A 24,541-nucleotide genomic window follows, 5' to 3' on the forward strand; every position below is an offset into this window, starting at 1 on the left:
TTATCAACAAGTGGAAAATGTGCTCCGTACCAAAAATAGTATGCGCTACATACGGTACGGGGCACTAAAGGATCGGACCGTGCAACGACTTCCAAAACATTGTGTTTGTCGTTCTAACAACACATTTATTCAACCAACAGACGAATATACTACTGATTGTACATTGAAAACAGCAGCAGCAACCAGGGGTGGCGGTGCAACAGAAGCAGTAAGCAGGCCAGAAGAGTAAAGACGCAGCTCTCTCTTCCAAACCAAACATCAGCCATCATTACAAAAGGGCTAACAAAAAAGAACAAGTGTATGCATCAAACTAAATAAAGATCCTCTTACACCAAGTGTACGCATCTAACTGGCTCAATTAGACGTTACTATTATTAAGCTGTGGAGATTGGCTAACGGCTTGAACCAGATGGGTGCCTGACGAGGGAAACTCCAGCCAGCAGGTCGAAGTCTAATACTTGCGACCCTCTCTCCTACATTGGGCTGCAAAGCGTGGCGGCACATATCAGGGTATGGTGCATGCAGAGACTCATGGTACCCTGTGTACACATAGTTTTGCCTGATGAACAAAACCGCGCTGCCATCATGATCCTTGCCGTCGGTTATCTCCTGGTTAATCGGATAATTCAGTCCGAGAAACAGAGAGTGTGTACCAAGGCTACTTACCAGCCTCCAGTCAAAAATTCCTGAAGGCCCAGAGAAGCTGGGATCCTGCTCAAAGACCTTGTAGTGAGTGTGATTGTATTCCGCAAAACAACACGTCCGGTACGTGCGAACGATCATCAATCGTTCGCCGTCGTCTGATCGAGCCAGGAACCACCTGCAACTGCCATGCCGCTTTTCTTTGAAAGGTTCTGGGATTAGGAAGGGTAGGGACACCAGGCCTACAACATCATATCAAGTTGGAGTCAAATAAAAAAGGGCTCTTAATGTAGTCAATCTTAAGAACATCATGTTATGAGCATGAATATTTTTTCAGTAAATGTTGACAGTAATATAAGCAAGCCATCATGATATCATAGGAAAGTAACATACTACTGTAACAGCCGTTTGTAGTGATGACTGGAGTAGGCTAGCAATACGTCCAGCCATAGAAGGAGTCGACAGCGTAAATGAAGCCCTTGTGTTCAATGGCATCAGAGAACCATGGAGGATGTATGATCCTGCGATGGACTAGTAGATTTATCCACTTACCGCAGTGACCTGTCAGATAGGCGAGACTGCGGTTGAAGAACGCAATTAGCCTGAAGTCTTTATAATTCGCAGTTCTTGTGGGCACTTGGCAGATTACAACCTTGAGCAAATCAAACTTGGTATCATGTTGGCTACTGTAAGATTCCGAGTATTCTGGGCTGCGGTGCCAAAGCAGTGTAGTGTTAATCGAAGGAAGGGGGTCAATCGTTGGGTGTAGACCTCCACGAGCATCTAGCTACCGCGGACCGTCGATGAACACCATCCAAGACATGTTCATGCCGACCCAGTACATACCGTTAATGTAGTTGAGGGTGACGGGGATCGGATCGCAGTCAAGGGGGTTGATGCTCGCCACCCTATGATCGTTATGTTGCGTGACATGCCGTTTCTGAAGATCAGGCGGCATCAGCAAGCAAGGAGCTGGCTTAAAAAGCTTCGGCCTGAGGGCTTTGAGTAAACGGTATAGCCCCGGCGAGCACGCGGCGAGCGGCATGGTACTGAGATTGTCCACACGCAAAATAATGAGCTTGATTACCTCTGTGGGGAGCGAATTACAGGCACTCTTTTGGCAGGCGCTGGTCGGTTCTGCCATTGTTAGTGCTTGGGTTTCGGCCGAGGGGGGGAGGCGCCTTAGCGGGGATGGAAGATTGGACGAGATTATGTGCGGACAAAGATGGAGAAGCGAATATGTGCTGCAGGAAGTGGACAGCTGATGATGACTACAGCACGCCGCTTGACTTACGAGACACATACCAGCAGCGTAGGGTCATATCGATGCCAGACAACTTGCTTGAGTGATCACAATACTGGTACTCCCTACAGTACCTACTACTATGCCGTAACTTGCTTGAGTAGAGTAGTGGAGTAGGACTGGAGGAGTAGTATATTCTAATCTAAAAATACTTACAAAGTTCAATGCCCGAGCATGGAACGACTACGAACTGCCATCAGTGCTAACTCCAATCCCCAGCAAACGTTCGCTGGGAGACATGGCAGTTGCAAAGGCCCGCGATGCAGTTACAGTACATGTGTAAGGGTGGCGGTTTTGTCAAATACTATGGCTTAAAAACAGGCCACCGTCGGATGGAAATCTGACAGTTACGTGGAATTCGCCAGGATTGAGCTCGTGGCGAACAATCGCCAGATATCATTACTAAAAAAGGTTAAAACACCCGGGGCTATAACTTGCACCGGCTGACCACTAACAATGATACTAACATAGTTGTAAAATGGTCAAAGACCGTGTCTACGTGGTTTTTGGAATTATATGAAAAAAATAGCAAGATGCCCGTGCATTGCACGGAACATCAAGATGCATTTTTTACAAAACACCTGTTGTGATTGACCCATGCAGGAGTAATCCCATGTGTAAAAACTAATGATATCTTGAGAATTTTATCGGAAAATGGTATGTCGACCATTTCATCGAAAAAATGATATCTCGAGAAAGATGATAGATAAGGTGAGGAGGAGTGGGGCGTGGTGGTGACTGGTGGTCGGACTGGGCGGAGGCATGGGGATGGACGGCGCCGGCAGCGGCCACCATGCCAGATTGTTCCAGAGACTTCCTTTTTTAATTGCTCAGCAATGAGGTTGTGGGAGATAAGGATGAACGAGGCAAGGCCTTATCTGTAAATGTGGAAAGAGGTGCGGGTATCTTTTGTAAAATTGTCAAAGTTTGCTTTCCACCCGTCAGATATAGATCGGACAGTCTATATTATAAGATGGCAGGCACACCATCATCACCAACTCGGTTTTTTCTCTACTCCTACACCTATAAAAGACTCAGTTGGTGATGATGGTGTGTCTGCCATCCGCCATTTTTGACCATTAGATCTGCATCTAACGGTTGTGATGTAAGTTGTGGCCTTTTGCAACAATTCCCACTTCTCTGCTCCAGTTTACACAAAACCCCTTAGTATCTTGAAACCAACCACATTCCTCCCTTGCTTCATAAAACAGCCCAAAGAATATATTTGGAGTGAAACATAAGATATTTTTAGTGATATGTATATCAAAAGTAAACTGTTTTCTTTCAAATTTGTGAATATGTATTATTCTACTTTGGATCCGTTGCAACGGACGGGCTCATTGTTATAAAGGTTTAACATTCTCCACAACTAACACCTAGTGTACTGGTCCGGGCCGGATGCTCGCAGCGCGATGACCTGAGTTCGAATTCTGTCCTAAACTTTAGCTTTTATATTTTTTTTTAATATATACTTCTTTCACTACTGTACTGGTAGTGGAACCCACAGAGTACTTAGATTACAAGATTAAGGATGGATTTGTTTCTTTTTAACTTTCTGTACGAATCTGTAGCCAGCCAGCAAGTCATGTACACTGTACTGACAATGGAACCACAGAGTACTTAGAATACAAGATTAAGGATGCAATTAACTTTTTATAGAGGGAGAATCATACACGCAATTAACTCAAATGGATTGGACGTGACTCTATTATTCTCCAACGGCAACTGGCAAATTTCCTCCCAAGGGCCGGAGTAGGTTTCTCGGTTTGCATGCGGGTTTAACGGAGGGGTTTGACGGAGGCGAGGAGGTGTGTTCAGCCGGGCGTGTAGTGGACGGCGCAGTACTAATCCGTCTCCAATGTATCAATAATTTTTGATTGCTCCTTGCTATATTATCTTCTGTTTTGGACATTATTGGGCTTTATTATTCACTTTTATATTATTTTTGGGACTAACCTATTAACCGGAGGCCCAGCCCAGAATTGCTGTTTTTTGCCTATTTCAGAGTTTCACAGAAAAAGAATATCAAACGGAGTAAAAACGGAATGAAACCTTCGGGAACGTGATTTTCAGAATGAACATGATCCAGAAAACTTGGACCCTACGTCAAGAAATCAAAGAGGAGGCCACGAGGTAGGAGGGCGCGCCTACCCCCCCCCCCCCAGGCGCGCCCTCCACCCTCGTGGGCCCCCTGTTGCTCCACCGACGTACTCCTTCCTCCTATATATACCTACGTATCCCCAAACGATCAGATACGGAGCCAAAAACCTAATTCCACCGCCGCAACCTTCTGTACCCACGAGATCCCATCTTGGGGCCTGTTCCGGAGCTCCGCCGGAGGGGGCATCGATTACGGAGGGCTTCTACATCAACACCATAGCCTCTCCGATGATGTGTGAGTAGTTTACCTCAGACCTTCGGGCCCATAGTTATTAGCTAGATGGCTTCTTCTCTCTATTTGGATCTCAATACAATGTTCTCCCCCTCTCTCGTGGAGATCTATTCGATGTAATCTTCTTTTGCGGTGTGTTTGTTGAGACCGATGAATTGTAGGTTCATGCTCAAGTTTATCTATGAACAATATTTGAATCTTCTCTGAATTCTTTTATGTACGATTGGTTATCTTTGCAAGTCTCTTCGAATTATCAGTTTGGTTTGGCCTACTAGATTGGTGTTTCTTGCAATGGGAGAAGTGCTTAGCTTTGGGTTCAATCTTGCGGTGTCCTTTCCCAGTGACAGTAGGGGCAGCAAGGCACGTATTGTATTGTTGCCATCGAGGATAACAAGATGGGTTTTTTATCATATTGCATGAATTTATCCCTCTACATCATGTCATTTTGCTTAAGGCGTTACTCTGTTCTTATGAACTTAATACTCTAGATGCATGCTGGATAGCGGTCGATGTGTGGAGTAATAGTAGTAGATGCAGGCAGGAGTCGGTCTACTTGTCTCGGACGTGATGCCTATATACATGATCATACCTAGATATTCTCATAACTCTGCTCAATTCTGTCAATTGCTCAACAGTAATTTGTTCACCCATCGTAAATACTTATGCTCTTGAGAGAAGCCACTAGTGAAACCTATGGCCCCCGGGTCTATTTTCCATCATATTAATCTTTCAATACTTAGTTATTTTCATTGCTTTCTATTTTACTTTGCATCTTTATCATAAAAATACCAAAAATATTATCCTATCATATCTATCAGATCTCACTCTCGTAAGTGACCGTGTAGGGATTGACAACCCCTTACCGCGTTGGTTGCGAGGATTTATTTGTTTTGTGTAGGTGTGAGGGACTCGCGCGTAGCCTCCTACTGGACTGATACATTGGTTCTCAAAAACTGAGGGAAATACTTACGCTACTTTGCTGGATCACCCTTTCCTCTTCAAGGGAAAACCAACGCAGTGCTCAAGAGGTAGCAAGAAGGATTTCTGGCGCCATTGCCGGGGAGGTCTACGCAAAAGTCAACATACCAAGTACCCATCACAAACCCTTAGCTCCCGCATTACATTATTTGCCATTTGCCTCTCGTTTTCCTCTCCCCCACTTCACCCTTGCCGTTTTATTCGCCCTCTCTTTTCCGTTTGCCTCTTTTTCGCTTGCTTTTCGTTTGCTCGTGTGTTGGATTGCTTGTTTGTCACGATGGCTCAAGATAATACCAAATTGTGTGACTTTACCAATACCAACAATAATTATTTCCTAAGCACTCCGATTGCTCCTCTTACCGATACTGAATCTTGTGAAATCAATGCTGCTTTGTTGAATATTGTCATGAAAGATCAATTTGCCGGCCTTCCTAGTGAAGATGCCGCTACTCATCTAAATAGCTTCATTGATTTATGTGATATGCAAAAGAAGAAAGATGTTGATAACGATATTGTTAAATTGAAGCTATTTCCTTTTCTGCTTAGAGATCGTGCTAAAGCTTGGTTTTTGTCTTTGCCTAAAAATAGTATTGATTCTTGGAATAAGTGCAAAGATGCTTTCATCTCTAAGTATTTTCCTCCCGCTAAGATCATCTCTCTTAGAAACGATATTATGAATTTTAAGCAACTTGATCATGAACATGTTGCAAAAGCTTGGGAGAGTATGAAATTAATGATACATAATTGCCCTACACATGGTTTGAATTTGTGGATGATTATACAAAAAATTTATGCCGGATTGAATTTTGCTTCTAGAAATCTTTTAGATTCGGCCGCGGGAGGCACTTTTATGGAAATCACTTTAGGAGAAGCTACTAAACTCCTAGATAATATTATAGTTAATTATTCTCAATGGCGCACTGAAAGATCTACTAATAAAAAAGTGCATGCGATAGAAGAAATTAATGTTTTGAGTGGAAAGATGGATGAACTTATGAAATTATTTGCTACTAAGAGTGTTTCTTCTGATCCTAATGATATGCCTTTGTCTACTTTGATTGAGAATAATAATGAATCTATGGATATGAATTTTGTTGGTAGGAATAATTTTGGTAACAACGCGTATAGAGGAAACTTTAATCCTAGGCCTTATCCTAGGAATTCCTCTAGTAATTATGGTAATTCCTACAACAGTTCTTATGGAAATTTTAATAAGATGCCCTCTGAATTTGAGATTAGTGTTAAAGAATTTATGAATTAGCAAAATAATTTCAATGCTTTGCCTGAAGAGAAATTGCTTAAAGTTGATGAATTGGCTAGGAACGTTGATATAATTTCTCTTGATGTTGATTGTTTAAAACTTAGATCTATTCCTCCTAAGCATGATATCAATGAGTCTCTCAAAGCCATGAGAATTTCCATTGATGAGCGCAAAGAAAGAACCGCTAGGATGTGTGCTAAGAAAGATTGCTTTATGAAAGCGTGTTCTTCTAATTTCTATGAAAATAAAGATGAAGATCTAAAAGTTATTGATGTGTCCCCTATTAAATCTTTGTTTTGCAATATGAATATTGATAACGATGGGACTGAATATGATCCACCTTTACCTAGAAGGCGTTCCAAAAATTCGGAGTTTTTAGATCTTGATGCTAAAATTGATATAAGTGGGATTGAAGAAATCAAAACATTAGATGTTAATGAACCCACTATTTTGGATTTCAAGGAATTTAATTATGATAATTGCTCTTTGATAGATTGTATTTCCTTGTTGCAATCCGTGCTAAATTCTCCTAATGCTTATAGTCAAAATAAAGCTTTTACCAAACATATCTTGATGCTTTGATGCAATCTTATGAAGAAAAACTTGAGTTGGAAGTTTCTATCCCTAGAAAACTTTATGATGAGTGGGAACCTAATATTAAAATTAAGATTAAAGATCATGAATGATATGCTTTGTGTGATTTGGGTGCTAGTGTTTCCACGATTCCAAAAACGTTGTGCGATTTGCTAGGTTTCCGTGATTTTGATGATTGCTCTTTAAACTTGCACCTTGAGGATTCCACTATTAAGAAACCTATGGGAAGAATTAATGATGTTCTTATTGTTGCAAATAGGAACTATGTGCCCGTAGATTTTATCGTTCTTGATATAGATTGCAATCCTTCATGCCCTATTATTCTTGGTAGACCTTTCCTTAGAACGATTGGTGCAATTATTGATATGAAGGAAGGGAATATTAGATTCCAATTTCCATTAAAGAAAGGCATGGAACACTTTGTTGGGGAACGTAGCGGAAATTCAAAATTTTCTACGCATCACCAAGATCAATCTATGGAGTAATCTAGCAACGAGGGGAAGGGGAGTGCATCTACATACCCTTGTAGATCGCGATGCGGAAGCGTTGCAAGAACGCGGATGATGGAGTCGTACGCGTAGCGATTCAGATCGCGGTTGATTCCGATCTAAGCGCCGAACCACGGCGCCTCCGCGTTCAACACACGTGCAGCCCGGTGACGTCTCCCACGCCTTGATCCAGCAAGGAGAGAGGGAGAGGTTGGGGAAGACTCCGTCCAGAAGCAGCACGACGGCGTGGTGGTGGTGGAGGAGCGCGGTACTCCAGCAGGGCTTCGCCAAGCACTGCGAGAGACGAGGAGGGAGGGAGGTAGGGCTGCGCCAAGAGGGAGGAAGTCTCATGTCCATGGCAGCCCCAAAACCCCACTATATATAGGGGAGGGGGAGGGGCTGCACCCCCATCTAGGGTTTCCCCCCCCCCCCCAAGGGGTGCGGCCAGCCCTAGATGCATCTATGGGGGGCGGCCAGAGGGGGAGAGAGGGGGGCGCACCACTAGGTGGGCCTTAGGCCCATCTGAGCCTAGGGTTTCCCCCTTCCCCCCTTCCCTGCGCCTTGGGCCTCTTGTGGGGGGGCGCACCAGCCCACCTGGGGCTTGTCCCCTCCCACACTTGGCCCACACAGCCCTCTAGGGCCGGTGGCCCCACCTGGTGGACCGCCGGGACCCTCCCGGTGGTCCCGGTACGTTACCGATAGCACCCGAAACTTTTCCGGTGACCAAAACAGGACTTCCCATATATAAATCTTTACCTCCGGACCATTCCGGAACTCCTCGTGACGTTAGGGATCTCATCCGGGACTCCGAAAAACATTCGGTAACCACGTATATCTATTCCCTATAACCCTAGCGTCATCGAACCTTAAGTGTGTAGACCCTACGGGTTCGGGAACCATGCAGACATGACCGAGACGTTCTCCGGCCAATAACCAACAGCGGGATCTGGATACCCATGTTGGCTCCCACATGTTCCACAATGATCTCATCGGATGAACCACGATGTCGGGGATTCAATCAATCCCGTATACAATTCCCTTTGTCAATCGGTATATTAATTGCCCGAGATTCGATCGTCGGTATCCCGATACCTTGTTCAATCTCGTTACCGGCAAGTCTCTTTACTCGTTCCGTAACACATCATCCCGTGATCAACTCCTTGGTCACATTGTGCGCATTATGATGATGTCCTGTCGAGTGGGCCCAGAGATACCTCTCCGTTTACACGGAGTGACAAATCCCAGTCTCGATTCGTGCCAACCCAACAGACACTTTCGGAGATACCTGTAGTGCACCTTTATAGCCACCCAGTTACGTTGTGACGTTTGGTACACCCAAAGCATTCCTACGGTATCGGGGAGTTGCACAATCTCATGGTCTAAGGAAATGATACTTGACATTAGAAAAGCTCTTAGCAACCGAACTACACGATCTTGTGCTAGGCTTAGGATTGGGTCTTGTCCATCACATCATTCTCCTAATGATGTGATCCCGTTATCAACGACATCCAATGTCCATGGTCAGGAAACCGTAACCATCTATTGATCAACGAGCTAGTCAACTAGAGGCTTACTAGGGACATGGTGTTGTCTATGTATCCACACATGTATCTGAGTTTCCTATCAATACAATTCTAGCATGGACAATAAACGATTATCATGAACAAGGAAATATAATAATAACCAATTTATTATTGCCTCTAGGGCATATTTCCAACAGTCTCCCACTTGCACTAGAGTCAATAATCTAGTTCACATCACCATGTGATTAACACTCACAGGTCACATCACCATGTGACCAACATCAAAAGAGTTTACTAGAGTCAACAATCTAGTTCACATCACTATGTGATTAACACTCAATGAGTTCTGGTTTGATCATGTTATGTTTGTGAGAGAGGTTATTAGTCAACGGGTCTGAACCTTTCAGATCCGTGTGTGCTTTACGAATATCTATGTCATCTTGTAGATGCAGCTACCACGCGCTACTTGGAGCTATTCCAAATAACTACTCTACTATACGAATCCGGTTTACTACTCAGAGTCATCCGGATTAGTGTCAAAGTTTGCATCGACGTAACCCTTTACGACGAACTCCTTTTCACTTCCATAATCGAGAAAATTCCTTAGTCCACTAGATACTAAGGATAAGTTCGACCGCTGTCATGTGATCCATTCCCGGATCACTATTGTACCACTTGACCAACTCATGGAAAGGCACACTTCATGTGCGGTACACAGCATAGCATACTGTAGAGCCTACGTCTAAAGCATATGGGACGACCTTCGTCCTTTCTCTCTCTTCTGCTGTGGTCAGGTCTTGAGTCTTACTCAATACTCACACCTTGTAACACAGCCAAGAACTCCTTCTTTGCTGATATATTTTGAACTCTTTCAAAATCATGTCAAGGTGTGCGTTCTTTGAAAGTATCATCGGGCGTCTTGATATATCTCTATAGATCTTGATGCCCAATATGTAAGCAGCTTTATCCAGGTCTTCCTTTGAAAAACTCCTTTCAAACAACCCTTTATGCTTTCCAGAAATTTTACATCATTTTGGATCAACAATATGTCATTCACATATACTTATCAGAAATGTTGTAGCGCTCCCACTCACTTTATTGTAAATACAAGTTTCTAACAAACTTTGTATAAACCCAAAAACTTTGATCACTCCATCAAAGCGTATATCCTGACTCCGAGATGCTTGCTCTAGTCCATGGAAGGATCGCTGGAGCTAGCATACCTTTTAGCATCCTTAGGACAAAACCTTTCTGATTGTATCACATACAACCTTTCCTTACGAAAACTGGTAAGGAAACTTGTTTTGACATCCATCTGCCAGATTTCATAAATGCAGCTAATGCTATCATGATTCCGACGGACTTAAGCATCGCTACGGATGAGAAAATCTCATCGTAGTCAACTCCTTGAACTTGTGAAAATTCTCTTTGCCACAAGTCGAGCTTCATAGATGGTAACATTACCGTCCATGTCCGTCTTCTTCTTAAAGATCCATTTATCTCAATGGCTTGCCGATCATCGGGCAAGTTCACCAAAGTCCATGCTTTGTTCTGATACATGGATCCTATATCGGATTTCATGGCTTCTAACCTTATAGATCTTGATGCTCAATGTTCAAGTAGCTTAATCCAGGTTTTCCATTGAAACACACTTTTCAAATAACCCTGCATGCTTTCCAGAAATTCTACATCATTTCTGATCAACAATATGTTAACAACATATACTCATCAAAAATTCTATAGTGCTCCCACTCACTTCTTTGGAAATACAAGTTTCTCATAAACTTTGTATAAACCCAAAATCTTTGATCATCTCATCAAAGCGTACATTCCAACTCCGAGATGCTTACTCCAGTCCTTAGAAGGATTGCTGGAGCTTTGCATACTTGTTAGCAGCTTTCAGGATTGACAAAACCTTCTGGTTGTATCACATACAACCTTTCCTCAAGAAAATCGTTGAGGAAACAATGTTTTGATATCCTATCTGCAAGATTTCATAAATAATGCAGTAACTGCTAATACAATTCCAACAGACTCTTAGCATCGCTACGAGTGAGAAAATCTCATCGTGGTCAATTCCTTGAACTTGTCGGAAAACATCTTAACGACAAGCCGAGCTTTTCTTAATGGTGACACTTACCATCATTGTCTGTCTTCTTTTTAAAATCCATCTGCACCCAACAGCCTTACGACCATCAAGTATTTCTTCCAAAGTCTATACTTTGCTTTTATACATGGATCCTCTCTCGGATTTCATGGCCTCGAGCCATTTGTCGGAATCCGGGCCCACCATCGCTTCTCCATAGCTTGTAGGTTCATTGTTCTCTAGCAACATGACTTCCAAGACAGGATTACGTACCACTCTGAAGTAGTACGCATCCTTATCGACCTACGAGGTTTGGTAGTGACTTGATCCGAAGTTTCATGATCACTATCATAAGCTTCCACTTCAGTTGGTGTAGGTGGCACAAGAACAACTTCCTATGCCCTGCTACACACTAGTTGAAGTCATGGTTCAATAACCCCATCAAGTCTCTACCATCCTCCCACTCAATTCTTTCGAGAGAAACTTTTCCTCGAGAAAGGACCCGTTTCTAGAAGCAATTACTTTTGCTTCCAGATCTGAAATAGGAGGTATACCCAACTGTTTTGGGTATTCTATGAAGATGCATTTATCCGCTTTGGGTTCGAGCTTATCAGCCTGAAACTTTTTCACATAAGCCTCGCAGCCCCAAACTTTTAAGAAACGACAACTTAGGTTTCTCTAAACGGTGTCGTCTCAACGGAATTGCGTGGTGCCCTTTTTAAAGTGAATGTGGTTGTCTCTAATGCCTAACCCATAAACGATAGTGGTAATTCGATAAGAGACATCATGGTATGCACCATATCCAATAGGGTGCAGTTATGATGTTCGGACACACCATCACACTGTGGTGTTCCAGGCGGTATTAATTGTGAAACACTTTCCACAATGTCTTAATTGTGTGCCAAACTCGTAACTCAGATATCTCTATGATCATATCATAGACATTTTATCCTCTTGTCACGATGATCTTTAGCTTCACTCTGAAATTACTTGAACCTTTCAATACTTCAGACTTGTGTTTCATCAAGTAAATATTCTCAGCATCTACTCAAATCATCTGTGAAGTAAGAACATATCGATATCCACTGCGTGCCTCAGCACTCAATGGACTGCACACATCAAATGTATTACTTCCAACAAGTTGCTCTCTTGTTCCATCTAACTGAAAACGAGGCCTTTCAGTCATCTTTCCCATGTGGTATGATTTGCATGTCTCAAGTGATTCAAAAACAAGTGAGTCCAAACGATCCATCTGCATGGAGTTTCTTCTTGAATATATACCAATAGACATGGTTCGCATGTCTCAATCTTTTCAAAAACGAGTGAGTCCAAAGATCCATCTACATGGAGCTTCTTCATGCGTTCTATACCAATATGACTCAAATGGCAGTGCCACAAGTATGTGGTACTATCATTACTATTTTATATCTTTTTGGCACGAACATGTGTATCACTACGATCGAGATTCATTTTAGGTGCAAGACCATTGAAGGTATTATTCAAATAAACAGAGTAACCATTATTCTCCTTAAATGGATAACCGTATTGCGATAAACATAATCCAATCATGTTTATGCTCAACGCAAACACCAAATAACAATTATTTAGGTTTAACACCAATCTCGATGGTAGAGGGAGCATGCGATGCTTGATCACATCAACCTTGGAAACACTTCCAACACATATCGTCATCTCACCTTTAGCTAGTCTCCGTTTATTCCGCAGCTTTTATTTTGAGTTACTAACACTTAGCAACCGAACCGGTATCTAATACCCTGGTGCTGCTAGGAGTACAAGTAAAGTACACATTCATATAATGTATATCCAATATACTTCTGTCAACCTTGCCTGCCTTCTCATCTACCAATTATCTAGGGTGGTTCTGCTTTAGTGACTGTTCCCCTCATTACAGAAGCACTTAGTCTCAGGTTTGGGTTCAACCTTGGGATTCTTCACTAGAGCAGCAAATGATTTGCTGTTTCATGAAGTATCCCTTCTTCCCTTGCCCTTCTTAAAACTAGTGGTTTTACTAACCATCAACAATTGATGCTCCTACTTGATTTCTACTTTCACGGTGTCAAACATCGCGAGTTGCTCAAGGATCATCATATCTATCCCTGATATGTTATGGTTCATCACGAAGCTCTAATAGCTTGGTGGCAGTGACTATGGAGAACCATCACTATCTCATCTGGAAGATTAACTCCCACTCGATTCAAGCGATTGTGGTACTCAGACAATCTGAGCACATGCTCAACGATTGAGCTTTTCTCCCTTAGTTTGCAGGCTTAAGAAACTTGTCAGGGGTCTCATACCTCTTGACATGGGCACTAGTCTGAAATCCCAATTTCAGTCTTCGGAACATCTCATATGTTCTGTGACGTTTCAAAACGTCTTTGGTGCCACAATTCTAAACCGTTAGCATTACGCACTGAACTATCACGTAGTCATCAAAACATGTATGCCAGATGTTTCGCAACATCTACAGACGACGCTGAGGTTCAGCACACCGAGCGGTGCATTAAGGACATAAGCCTTCTGTGCAGCAATGAGGACAATCCTCAGTTCACGGACCCAGTCCGCATAATTGCTACTATCAACTTTCAACTAAATTTTCTCTAGGAACATATCTTAAACAGTAGAATTAAAGCGTAAGCTATGACATAATTTGCAAAGACCTTTTGACTATGTTCATGATAATTAAGTTCATCTGATTATTTAATGAACTTGCACTCAGATAGACATCCCTCCAGTCATCTAAGTGATACATGATCCGAGTCAAACTAGGCCGTGTCCGATCATCACGTGAGACGGACTAGTCATCATCGGTGAACATCTCCATGTTGATCGCATCTACTATACGACTCATGTTCGACCTTTCGGTCTCTTGTGTTCCGAGGCCATGTCTGTACATGCTAGGCTCGTCAAGTCAACCTAAGTGTTTCGCATGTGTTTCGAGGCCATGTCTGTACATGCTAGGGTCGTCAACACCCGTTGTATTCGAACGTTAGAATCTATCACACCCGATCATCACGTGGTGCTTCGAAACAACGAACCTTCGCAACGGTGCACAGTTAGGGAGAACACGTCTCTTGAAATTTTAGTGAGGGATCATCTTATTTATTCTACCGTCGTTCTAAGCAAATAAGATGTAAACATGACAAACATCACATGCAAATCATAAGGTGACGTGATATGGCCAATATCATCCTGCGCCTTTGATCTCCATCTTCGAGGCGCGGCATGATCACCTTCGTCACCGGCATGACACCATGATCTCCATCATCATGATCTCCATCATCATGATCTCCATCATCGTGTCTTCATGAAGTTGTCTCGCCAACTATTACTTCTACTACTATGGCTAACGGTTAGCAATAAAGTGAAGTAATTACATGGCGTTTTCATTGACATGCAGGTCATACAATAAATTAAGACAACTCCTATGGCTCCTGCCGGTTGTCATACTCATCGACATGCAAGTCGTGATTCCTATTACAAGAACATGATCAATCTCATACATCACATATATCATTCATCACATCCTTTTGGCCATATCACATCACATAGCATACCCTGCAAAAACAAGTTAGACGTCCTCTAATTGTTGTTGCATGTTTTACGTGGCTGCTATGGGATTCTAGCAAGAACGTTTCTTACCTATGCAAAAGCCACAACGTGATATGCCAATTTCTATTTACCCTTCATAAGGACCCTTTTCATCGAATCTGATCCGACTAAAGTGGGAGAGACAGACACCCGCTAGCCACCTTATGCAACTAGTGCATGTCAGTCGGTGGAACCTGTCTCACGTAAGTGTACGTGTAAGGTCGGTCCGGGCCGCTTCATCCCACGATGCCGCTGAATCAAGATAAGACTAGTAACGGCAAGTAAATTGACAAAATCGATGCCACAACTACTTTGTGTTCTACTCATGCAGAGAAACTACGCATAGACCTAGCTCATGATGCCACTGTTGGGGAACGTAGCAGAAATTCAAAATTTTCTACGCATCACCAAGATCAATCTATGGAGTAATCTAGCACCGAGGGAAGGGGAGTGCATCTACATACCATTGTAGATCACTAAGCGGAAGCGTTGCAAGAACACGGATGAAGGAGTCGTACTCGTAGTGATTCAGATCGCAGTTGATTCCGATCTAAGCGCCGAACCACGGCGCCTCCGCGTTCAACACACGTGCAGCCCGGTGACGTCTCGCACGCCTTGATCCAGCAAGGAGAGAGGGAGAGGTTGGGGAAGACTCTGTCCAGCAGCAGCACAACGGCATGGCTGTGGTGGAGGAGCGTGGCACTCCAGCAAGGCTTCGCCAAGCACTGCGAGAGACGAGGAGGGAGTGGGGTAGGGCTGTGCCAAAGAGAGAGGAAGACTCATGTCATGGCAGCCGCAAAACCCCCACTATATATAGGGGAGGGGGAGGGGCTGCGCCCCCATCTAGGGTTCCCCCAAGGGGTGCGGCCAGCCCTAGATGCATCTAGGGGGCGGCCAGAGGGGGAGAGAGGGGGGGCGCACCCTAGGTGGGCCTTAGGCCCATCTGAGCCTAGGGTTTCCCCCTTCGCCCTTCCCTGCGCCTTGGGCCTCTTGTGGGGGGCGCACCAGCTCACCTGGGGTTGGTCCCCTCCCACACTTGGCCCACGCAGCCCTCTGGGGCCGGTGGCCCCACCTGGTGAACCACTGGGACCCTCCCGGTGGTCCCGGTACGTTACCGATAGCACCCAAAACTTTTCCGGTGACCAAAACAGGACTTCCCATATATAAATATTTACCTCCGGACCATTCCGGAACTCCTCGTGACGTCCGAGATCTCATCCGGGACTCCGAACAACATTCGGTAACCACATATATCTATTCCCTATAACCCTAGCGTCATCGAATCTTAAGTGTGTAGACCCTACGGGTTCGGGAACCATGCAGACATGACCGAGACGTTCTCCGGCCAATAACCAACAGCGGGATCTGGATACCCATGTTGGCTCCCACATGTTCCACGATGATCTCATCAGATGAACCATGATGTCGGGGATTCAATCAATCCAGTATACAATTCCCTTTTCTACCGGTATAGTACTTGCCCGAGATTCGATCGTCGGTATCCCGATACCTTGTTCAATCTCTTTACCGGCAAGTCTCTTTACTCGTTCCATAACACATCATCCCGTGATCAACTCCTTGGTCACATTGTGCACATTATGATGATGTCCTACCGAGTGGGCCCAGAGATACCTCTCCGTTTACATGGAGTGACAAATCCCAGTCTCGATTCGTGCCAACCCAACAGACACTTTCGGAGATACCTGTAGTGCACCTTTATAGCCACCCAGTTACGTTGTGACGTTTGGTACACCCAAAGCATTCCTACGGTATCCGGGAGTTGCACAATCTCATGGTCTAAGGAAATGATACTTGACATTAGAAAAGCTCTTAGCAAACGAACTACACGATCTTGTGCTAGGCTTAGGATTGGGTCTTGTCCATCACATCATTCTCCTAATGATGTGATCCCGTTATCAACGACGTCCAATGTCCATGGTCAGGAAACCGTAACCATCTATTGATCAACGAGCTAGTCAACTAGAGGCTTACTAGGGACATGGTGTTGTCTATGTATCCACACATGTATTTGAGTTTCCTATCAATACAATTTTAGCATGGATAATAAGCGATTATCATGAACAAGGAAATATAATAATAACCAATTTATTATTGCCTCTAGGGCATATTTCTAACAAATTTATTTATTGATTGTCTTCCTTATGAGTGGCGGCCGGGGACGAGCGATGGTCTTTTCCTACCAATCTATCCCCCTAGGAGCATGCGCGTAATACTTTGCTTTGATAACTTGTAGATTTTTGCAATAAGTATATGAGTTCTTTATGACTAATGTTGAGTCCATGGATTATACGCACTTTCTTCCTTCCACCATTGCTAGCCTCTCTAATACCACGCACTTTTCGCCGGTATCATACACCCACCATAAACCTTCCTCAAAACAGCCACCATACCTACCTATCATGGCATTTCCATAGCCATTCCGAGATATATTGCCATGCAACTTACCACCGTTCCGTTTACTATGACACGCTTCATCATTGTCATATTGCTTCGCATGATCATGTAGTTGACATCGTACTTGTGGCAAAGCCACTGTTCAAAATTCCTTCATACATGTCACTCTTGATTCATTGCATATCCCGGTACACCACCGGAGGCATTCACATAGAGTCATATTTTGTTCTAAGTTTTGAGTTGTAATTGTTGAGTTGTAAGTAAATAAAAGTGTGATGATCATCATTTCTAGAGCATTGTCCCAAGTGAGGAAAGGATGATGGAGACTATGATTTCCCCACAAGTCGGGATGAGACTCCGGACGAAAAAAAAGAGGCCATAAAAAAGGATGAAAAGGCCCAAATAAAAAAATTATGAGAGAAAAAGAGAGAAGGGACAATGCTACTATCCTCTTACCACACTTGTGCTTCAAAGTAGCACCATGGTCTTCATGATAGAGAGTCTCCTATGATATCACTTTCATATACTAGTGGGAATTTTTCATTATAGAACTTGGCTTGTATATTCCAATGATGGGCTTCCTCAAAATGCCCTAGGTCTTCGTGAGCAAGCGAGTTGGATGCAAACCCACTTACTTTCTTTTGTTGAGCTTTCATATACTTATAGCTCTAGTGCATCCGTTGCATGGCAATCCCTACTCACTCACATTGTTATCTATTGATGGGCATCTCCATGGCCCATTGATACGCCTAGTTGATGTGAGACTATCTTCTCCTTTTTGTCTTCTCCACAACCACCATTCTATTCCACATATAGTGCTATGTCCATGGCTCACGCTCATGTATTGCGTGAAGATTGAAAAAGTTGAGAACACCAAAAGTATGAAAAAATTGCTTGGCTTGTCATCGGGGTTGTGCATGATTTAAATACTTTGTGTGGTGAAGATAGAGCATAGCCAGACTATATGATTTTGTAGGGATAACTTTCTTTGGCCATGTTATTTTGAGAAGACATAATTGCTTAGTTAGTATGCTTGAAGTATTATTATTTTTATGTCAATATTAAACTTTTGTCTTGAATCTTTCGGATCTGAATATTCATACCACAATTAAAAAGAATTACATTGAAAGTATGCCAAGTAGCATTCCACATCAAAAATTCTATTTTTATCATTTACCTACTCGAGGACGAGCAGGAATTAAGCTTGGGGATGCTTGATACGTCTCCAATGTATCTATAATTTTTTTATTGCTCCATGTTATATTATCTTCTGTTTTGGACATTATTGGGCTTTATTATTCACTTTTATATTATTTTTGGGACTAACCTATTAACCGGAGGCCCAGCCCAGAATTGCTATTTTTTGCCTATTTCAGAGTTTCACAGAAAAAGAATATCAAACGGAGTCCAAACGGAATGAAACCTTCGGGAACGTGATTTTCGGAACGAACATGATCCAGAGCACTTGGACCCTACGTCAAGAAATCAAAGAGGAGGCCACGAGGTAGGGGGCGCGCCTACCCCCCCCCCCCAGGCGCACCCTCCACCCTCATGGGCCCCCTGTTGCTCCACCGACGTACTCCTTCCTCCTATATATACAAATGTATCCCCAAACAATCAGATACGGAGCCAAACACCTAATTCCACCGCCGCAACCTTCTGTACCCACGAGATCCCATCTTGGGGCCTGTTCCGGAGCTCCGCCGGAGGGGGCATCGATTACGGAGGGCTTCTACATCAACACCATAGCCTCTCCGATGATGTGTGAGTAGTTTACCTCAGACCTTCGGGTCCATAGTTATTAGCTAGATGGCTTCTTCTCTCTATTTGGAACTCAATACAATGTTCTCCCCCTCTCTCGTGGAGATCTATTCGATGTAATATTCTTTTGCGGTGTGTTTGTTGAGACCGATGAATTGTAGGTTCATGCTCAAGTTTATCTATGAACAATATTTGAATCTTCTCTGAATTCTTTTATGTACGATTGGTTATCTTTGCAAGTCTCTTCGAATTATCAGTTTGGTTTGGCCTACTAGATTGGTGTTTCTTGCAATGGGAGAAGTGCTTAGCTTTGGGTTCAATATTGCGGTGTCCTTTCCCAGTGACAGTAGGGGCAGCAAGGCACGTATTGTATTGTTGCCATCGAGGATAACAAGATGGGTTTTTTATCATATTGCATGAATTTATCCCTCTACATCATGTCAGCTTGCTTAAGGCGTTACTCTGTTCTTATGAACTTAATACTCTAGATGCATGATGGATAGCGGTCGATGTGTGGAGTAATAGTAGTAGATGCAGGCAGGAGTCGGTCTACTTGTCTCGGACGTGATGCCTATATACATGATCATACCTAGATATTCTCATAACTCTGCTCAATTCTGTCAATTGCTCAACAGTAATTTGTTCACCCACCGTAAATACTTATGCTCTTGAGAGAAGCCACTAGTGAAACCTATGGCCCCCGGGTCTATTTTCCATCATATTAATCTTTCAATACTTAGTTATTTTCATTGCTTTCTATTTTACTTTGCATCTTTATCATAAAAATACCAAAAACATTATCCTATCATATCTATCAGATCTCACTCTCGTAAGTGACCGTGTAGGGATTGACAACCCCTTATCGCGTTGGTTGCGAGGATTTATTTGTTTTGTGTAGGTGCGAGGGACTCGCGCGTAGCCTCCTACTGGATTGATACCTTGGTTCTCAAAAACTGAGGGAAATACTTACGCTACTTTGCTACATCACCCTTTCCTCTTCAAGGGAAAACCAACGCAGTGCTCATGAGGTAGCAAGTACTATTCGATTTGACAACTACAACTAGTATATTATAAAAAACAAAGAAGAGTAGTAGAGATAGAGATAAGAATAGAGACTAGGGAGGTGCACCATCTACTGCTTCGTGGGGTACTCCTGCGCTCCATTCGGCGGCCGCAACGTCCCCTACAGCCACTCCCTCCTGCGCTCCATTCGGCGCGCGCTGTTGAAATTTGTGGAGCGCACTCTCGCGACTGCTGGCAGCGACAACTTCACCGACGACGACTTCTTCCCCGACCTCGGCAACCTCTTCCTCAACGACATGGGCGACAACCTCAATGCCAACGGTGCTGCTCCCGTTGCACCATATGTGTTTCTGTCCTTCCTGTTCGAAATCGTGGTAGAATTCATGTATCTAGTCTGTGTCCTAGATTCGATTTGTTCATCTACTATGCTAGTCCACATGATTAGTTTAATCTCTGTTATAGCCGTCATGATTTATTTTGTGCTTATTCGGAATAAATCTCGTAGTAACTTGCTCATATATTCAACTGGCGGAACGTCCCCTACAGCCACTCCCGTTTCATGGATGGTCTGGTCGATGCCTCCAAGGAGCCCTTCGTCTACTGCTATGAGTGCCTGATGCCGTTTTGGGGCTCGCCGGCGGACATCATGCATCACCTCACGCAGGCGTGCGGCGATCACTACTGGCCCTTGGCGGAGAACATCAAGTACGAGACATGCTACCCGTTCACCGTGCCAGAGTCGCTGGAGGATCACCGCCGCCTGCTAGTCTTGGAGGAGGATGGCAGCGTCTTCCTCTTGATCGTGGGCACCGGCGAGGCCCACGCAGGCCACCGCCCCATCTCTGTAGTGTGTGTTAGGGGCGACGCCGCTGACGCTGACACTGACATGAGGCCAATGTATGGGTGCGTGCTCACTATTACTACCCCTCGGAGGTACGTGGGCGACGACACTGGCTACGTCAAGCTGACTTGGACTCTGTCGAGCTGGGACCTTCCCGCCGATGTGGACATGGAAGACGCATGGTATGATTTGTCCCCCAACAATGTGCACGGGGACTCCAAGGAGGTTCACCTGGACATCTGCATTACCAAGTTAAATGTTGATCATTAGTCTTCGCTCAATGCAATCCGCTGTCTAAGCATGTGGAGACTTCCATGCATGATCTTGCTCTATTAGAGTATCGCGCATGAATAAAAGTGTATCCATTTATGGTTTAGTATAGAATCTTCCATGTATGAATTTTTACTATAGTACTGTTGAAAGACTTATGATGAACCATTTCTTACATCTCCTCTACCCCCTTCCAAGTCATCCTGATTTAATCCCTCTGTCTAGGTGTATAAGGGCATGGTTAATACTTAAATGAAGATCACATCCTGTACGCAACAATGGATGCCTACCTTTGTTTAAATATTTATAAGGGTTGGATGAAGAAGCAGAGCCCAGTGTCCGGTTCAAGCAAAGAAGCGTCGGCGAAGAGGAAGAGGAAGAGGGACGAGGACGAAGTCGAGGACGTGGACTCGGACTCCGAGTAAGGTTGCAATGTCGTCGCTCATGCTGGTTCTACTGCAGTGTCAAGCGGACTAGTTGCTTAGTTTTATTTCAGGGGTGTGTTGTGCTGAGCCCCCAACAGAACTATGTTTATGTTCTTTCTCGTTATTTGAACTTTATGTTCTTTCTCATTATTTGAACTCTTTAGTACGTCAGTAGTACTAGTACTATGTCTTACTACTGTTCTTCTTGCAGTTGGTACTACTGCTAGTATCTTCGTGTTCCTACTGTACTTAATACGTTCGTACTAGTAGCATAATTTGGGTCAGTCGATTTGTGAAAGAAGTTCGACGGAGAGAAAGAAGAAGATGGCAGAGAAGCTACCCCAGTATCTATATTAGGGTGGCAGGGTGCCCATGATCTATCTTATGAGTGTTGGGTGTGGAATGCAGTTCGCCAGAAAAAATGGACCGTGCCCGGGGTTAAACGGATGGCGGGGGTGGGGGGAGCATGGCGGTGGCAGGCGGTTCAGGGGAGGGCGGGGCGGCGGCGGTAGGCGGTTAGGCGTGTGGCGGGCTGATAAGATGAAGAGTGCATCAATTTCGGAGGTTGAAGAAGCCCTTCTAGCCATCCATGCTGCATCCAATGGCTCACAAGAGTCGACTGACCCAAATTGCTCCTACAGATTGCAGGATCCATGTGGCATTCAAGGTCTCGAAGGTAGATTCCGCGTCCGCATCCGGTTTGCGGGCTCGGCGCGACCGGCTTCCGTCGCGACAGCCACCATGCGCGCCTCCTCCGCGCGGGCGGAGATGACAATGACACGCTAGTTCCTCCTCGCCGGCGTGCTGGAGCACGCGCTCGTCCTCCTCTTCATACGCTGCGTGCATGGACGCGGCTCCACCAGCTGCTCGCATGCTTGGCAGCGCGGCGGCATCACGAGGAGGGACTGCAGACGACGTGAGCGGGCGAGCCTTCGGCTTCATGGCACAAGGATGGCGGCGACACAGTGGTGGTGGGCGAGACATTGTTGGCCGGAGCAGGCGGGCGCCGGCATGCGCAACGGCGGCGGCGGCATATTGATGAGTGCGCGTATGGGAGCTTAGTTTAGTTTTATATAGGGTTGGTCAAACTTAAAAGAAAACCGTACTAGTACACGTAAACATTAGACTGGGGATGGCCATAGTGGGGGTAATAAGTAGTAACATGCACTTGGGACTCGCAAACATGCTTATGTGGCAGGCAATTAAAGAAGAGAGAGATGGTTATAGTAACATAAGTAGATACCGTAACATAATAAATGTTATGCTACTATGTGTCATGCATGGCAATAAATGAGACTACCTATGATACTAATCTATGATACTATGCACTATGGATGTAGTATCATACACTAGTATCATATGCATGATACTAGTATATGATACTCCCACTATGACCATCCTGAGGCAGCGCTTATATTAGTTACCACAGCCATGATACGGAATCCTGTGCAAGCGCGTGAACCGCGGCCGCGCGGTCGATCGAACGGTGCGTCACCGTGTCGCGCTCGAAGGACATCCACCGAACCTGTCGGGGGGATGAACCCCAGGCAGGCAACAGAACTCGGATCCTTTTCAAAAACAAAGGGGCCAGCATCGCCCCTCGATCCGGCTCGCACTTGGCCGGGTCGCTCAACCCGGCCAGGCCCTGCGACCCGGCCAGGCTCCTCAACTCGGCCCCAACAACCAAGCTCAAGACTTCTCCAACAAGCCAGCGCCGCCCTTGGCGTGTTCTCCAAACCTGGCCAAGAGTCAGCGGTCATCCCATCCCAGCCGTATGATGGGACGAGTCTCCACCAACTGATGACCGAAGCCACAGTGCCCCGCCCATGCCTCTGGTCAGCCGGACGAGGCAACAGTGCCCCCCACCTACTCACTAACAAGGGCTGGCGTGGCAACAGTGCACCCGATGTCACCCATGACGCCAGCAAGCGGTGACCTGACGGAGCGCCACTGTAGCTGACTCGACTCGGCATCGCCCTGACGATCGACAAGACGGCACATAGTTCCCCCTAGGCCCATGGGCCCGCGCCCGGCGAACCCGGCGAGCCCTGACACCTGGCGGGTCCCAGCACCGGGTTCCTGGACACTAACGACCTGGCCCTACGGCCTTGTAACAATACCATTGTACCCCTGGGGGGTTGACCTATAAAACCCCCAGGAGCGCTCATGCATACGGGCAACTCCTTCATTCGCACAGGCGATCACACACACACACACCCACCTAGCAAGCCACACCCAAGGAGAGGAAGCAGCCTAAGCCTTGGCCTGCCTTTCTTCTTCCTCCACACAGCTCCAGGAGCAACTCTGTACTGTTACACATAAACCACACTCGGCAGGACTAGGGGTGTTATCTCTCCGGAGAGCCCCGAACCTGAGTATGTCTTGCGTCCCGCGCTCGCTCATGCCGACCTCGCCTCTGGAGCCCACCAGTGCCCTCGAGCCTCCTCCTATCTTTAGCCATCCCATGGCATCTGCCGTGCGCCCACCACGACAGTTGGCGCCCATCGTGGGGCAGCTCGAGGCCCTGGCCGGGAGCATGCTTCAGACGGGGATCTTCTCCGACTCCGAGGAGCCCGTCACGCTGGCGGACGACGTCATCGATGCGCTCGCCACCTCCTTCACCATGCTACGGACGACGTGTACCCCCGCGAGGTACTTAGCTTTTCCGACTCTCTGCTCTCCGTCGACGATGACGCTCCCGCTGGAGCGATGGACCTCTGCGTGGAGGTTTTCGTCACCGACACCGGCGCCTCCTCCTCGTCGAGCGCGGCAAGGAAGGCCGCTGAAGCTAAGGCCGCGGCGGATAGGGCCGGCTCACCCAACCCGCTGCGCGCCACGATGCAGAGCCTCGGCGTTCCCATCGGCACCGACATCGACGCCTCCAACATCGCCGAGGCCCGGACTCGTCTCGACGAGGATCGCCAGCGCCT

The sequence above is a fragment of the Triticum aestivum genome, chromosome 2D, assembly GCF_018294505.1.
Source record: "Triticum aestivum cultivar Chinese Spring chromosome 2D, IWGSC CS RefSeq v2.1, whole genome shotgun sequence".
NCBI classification, from domain to species: Eukaryota; Viridiplantae; Streptophyta; class Magnoliopsida; order Poales; family Poaceae; genus Triticum; species Triticum aestivum.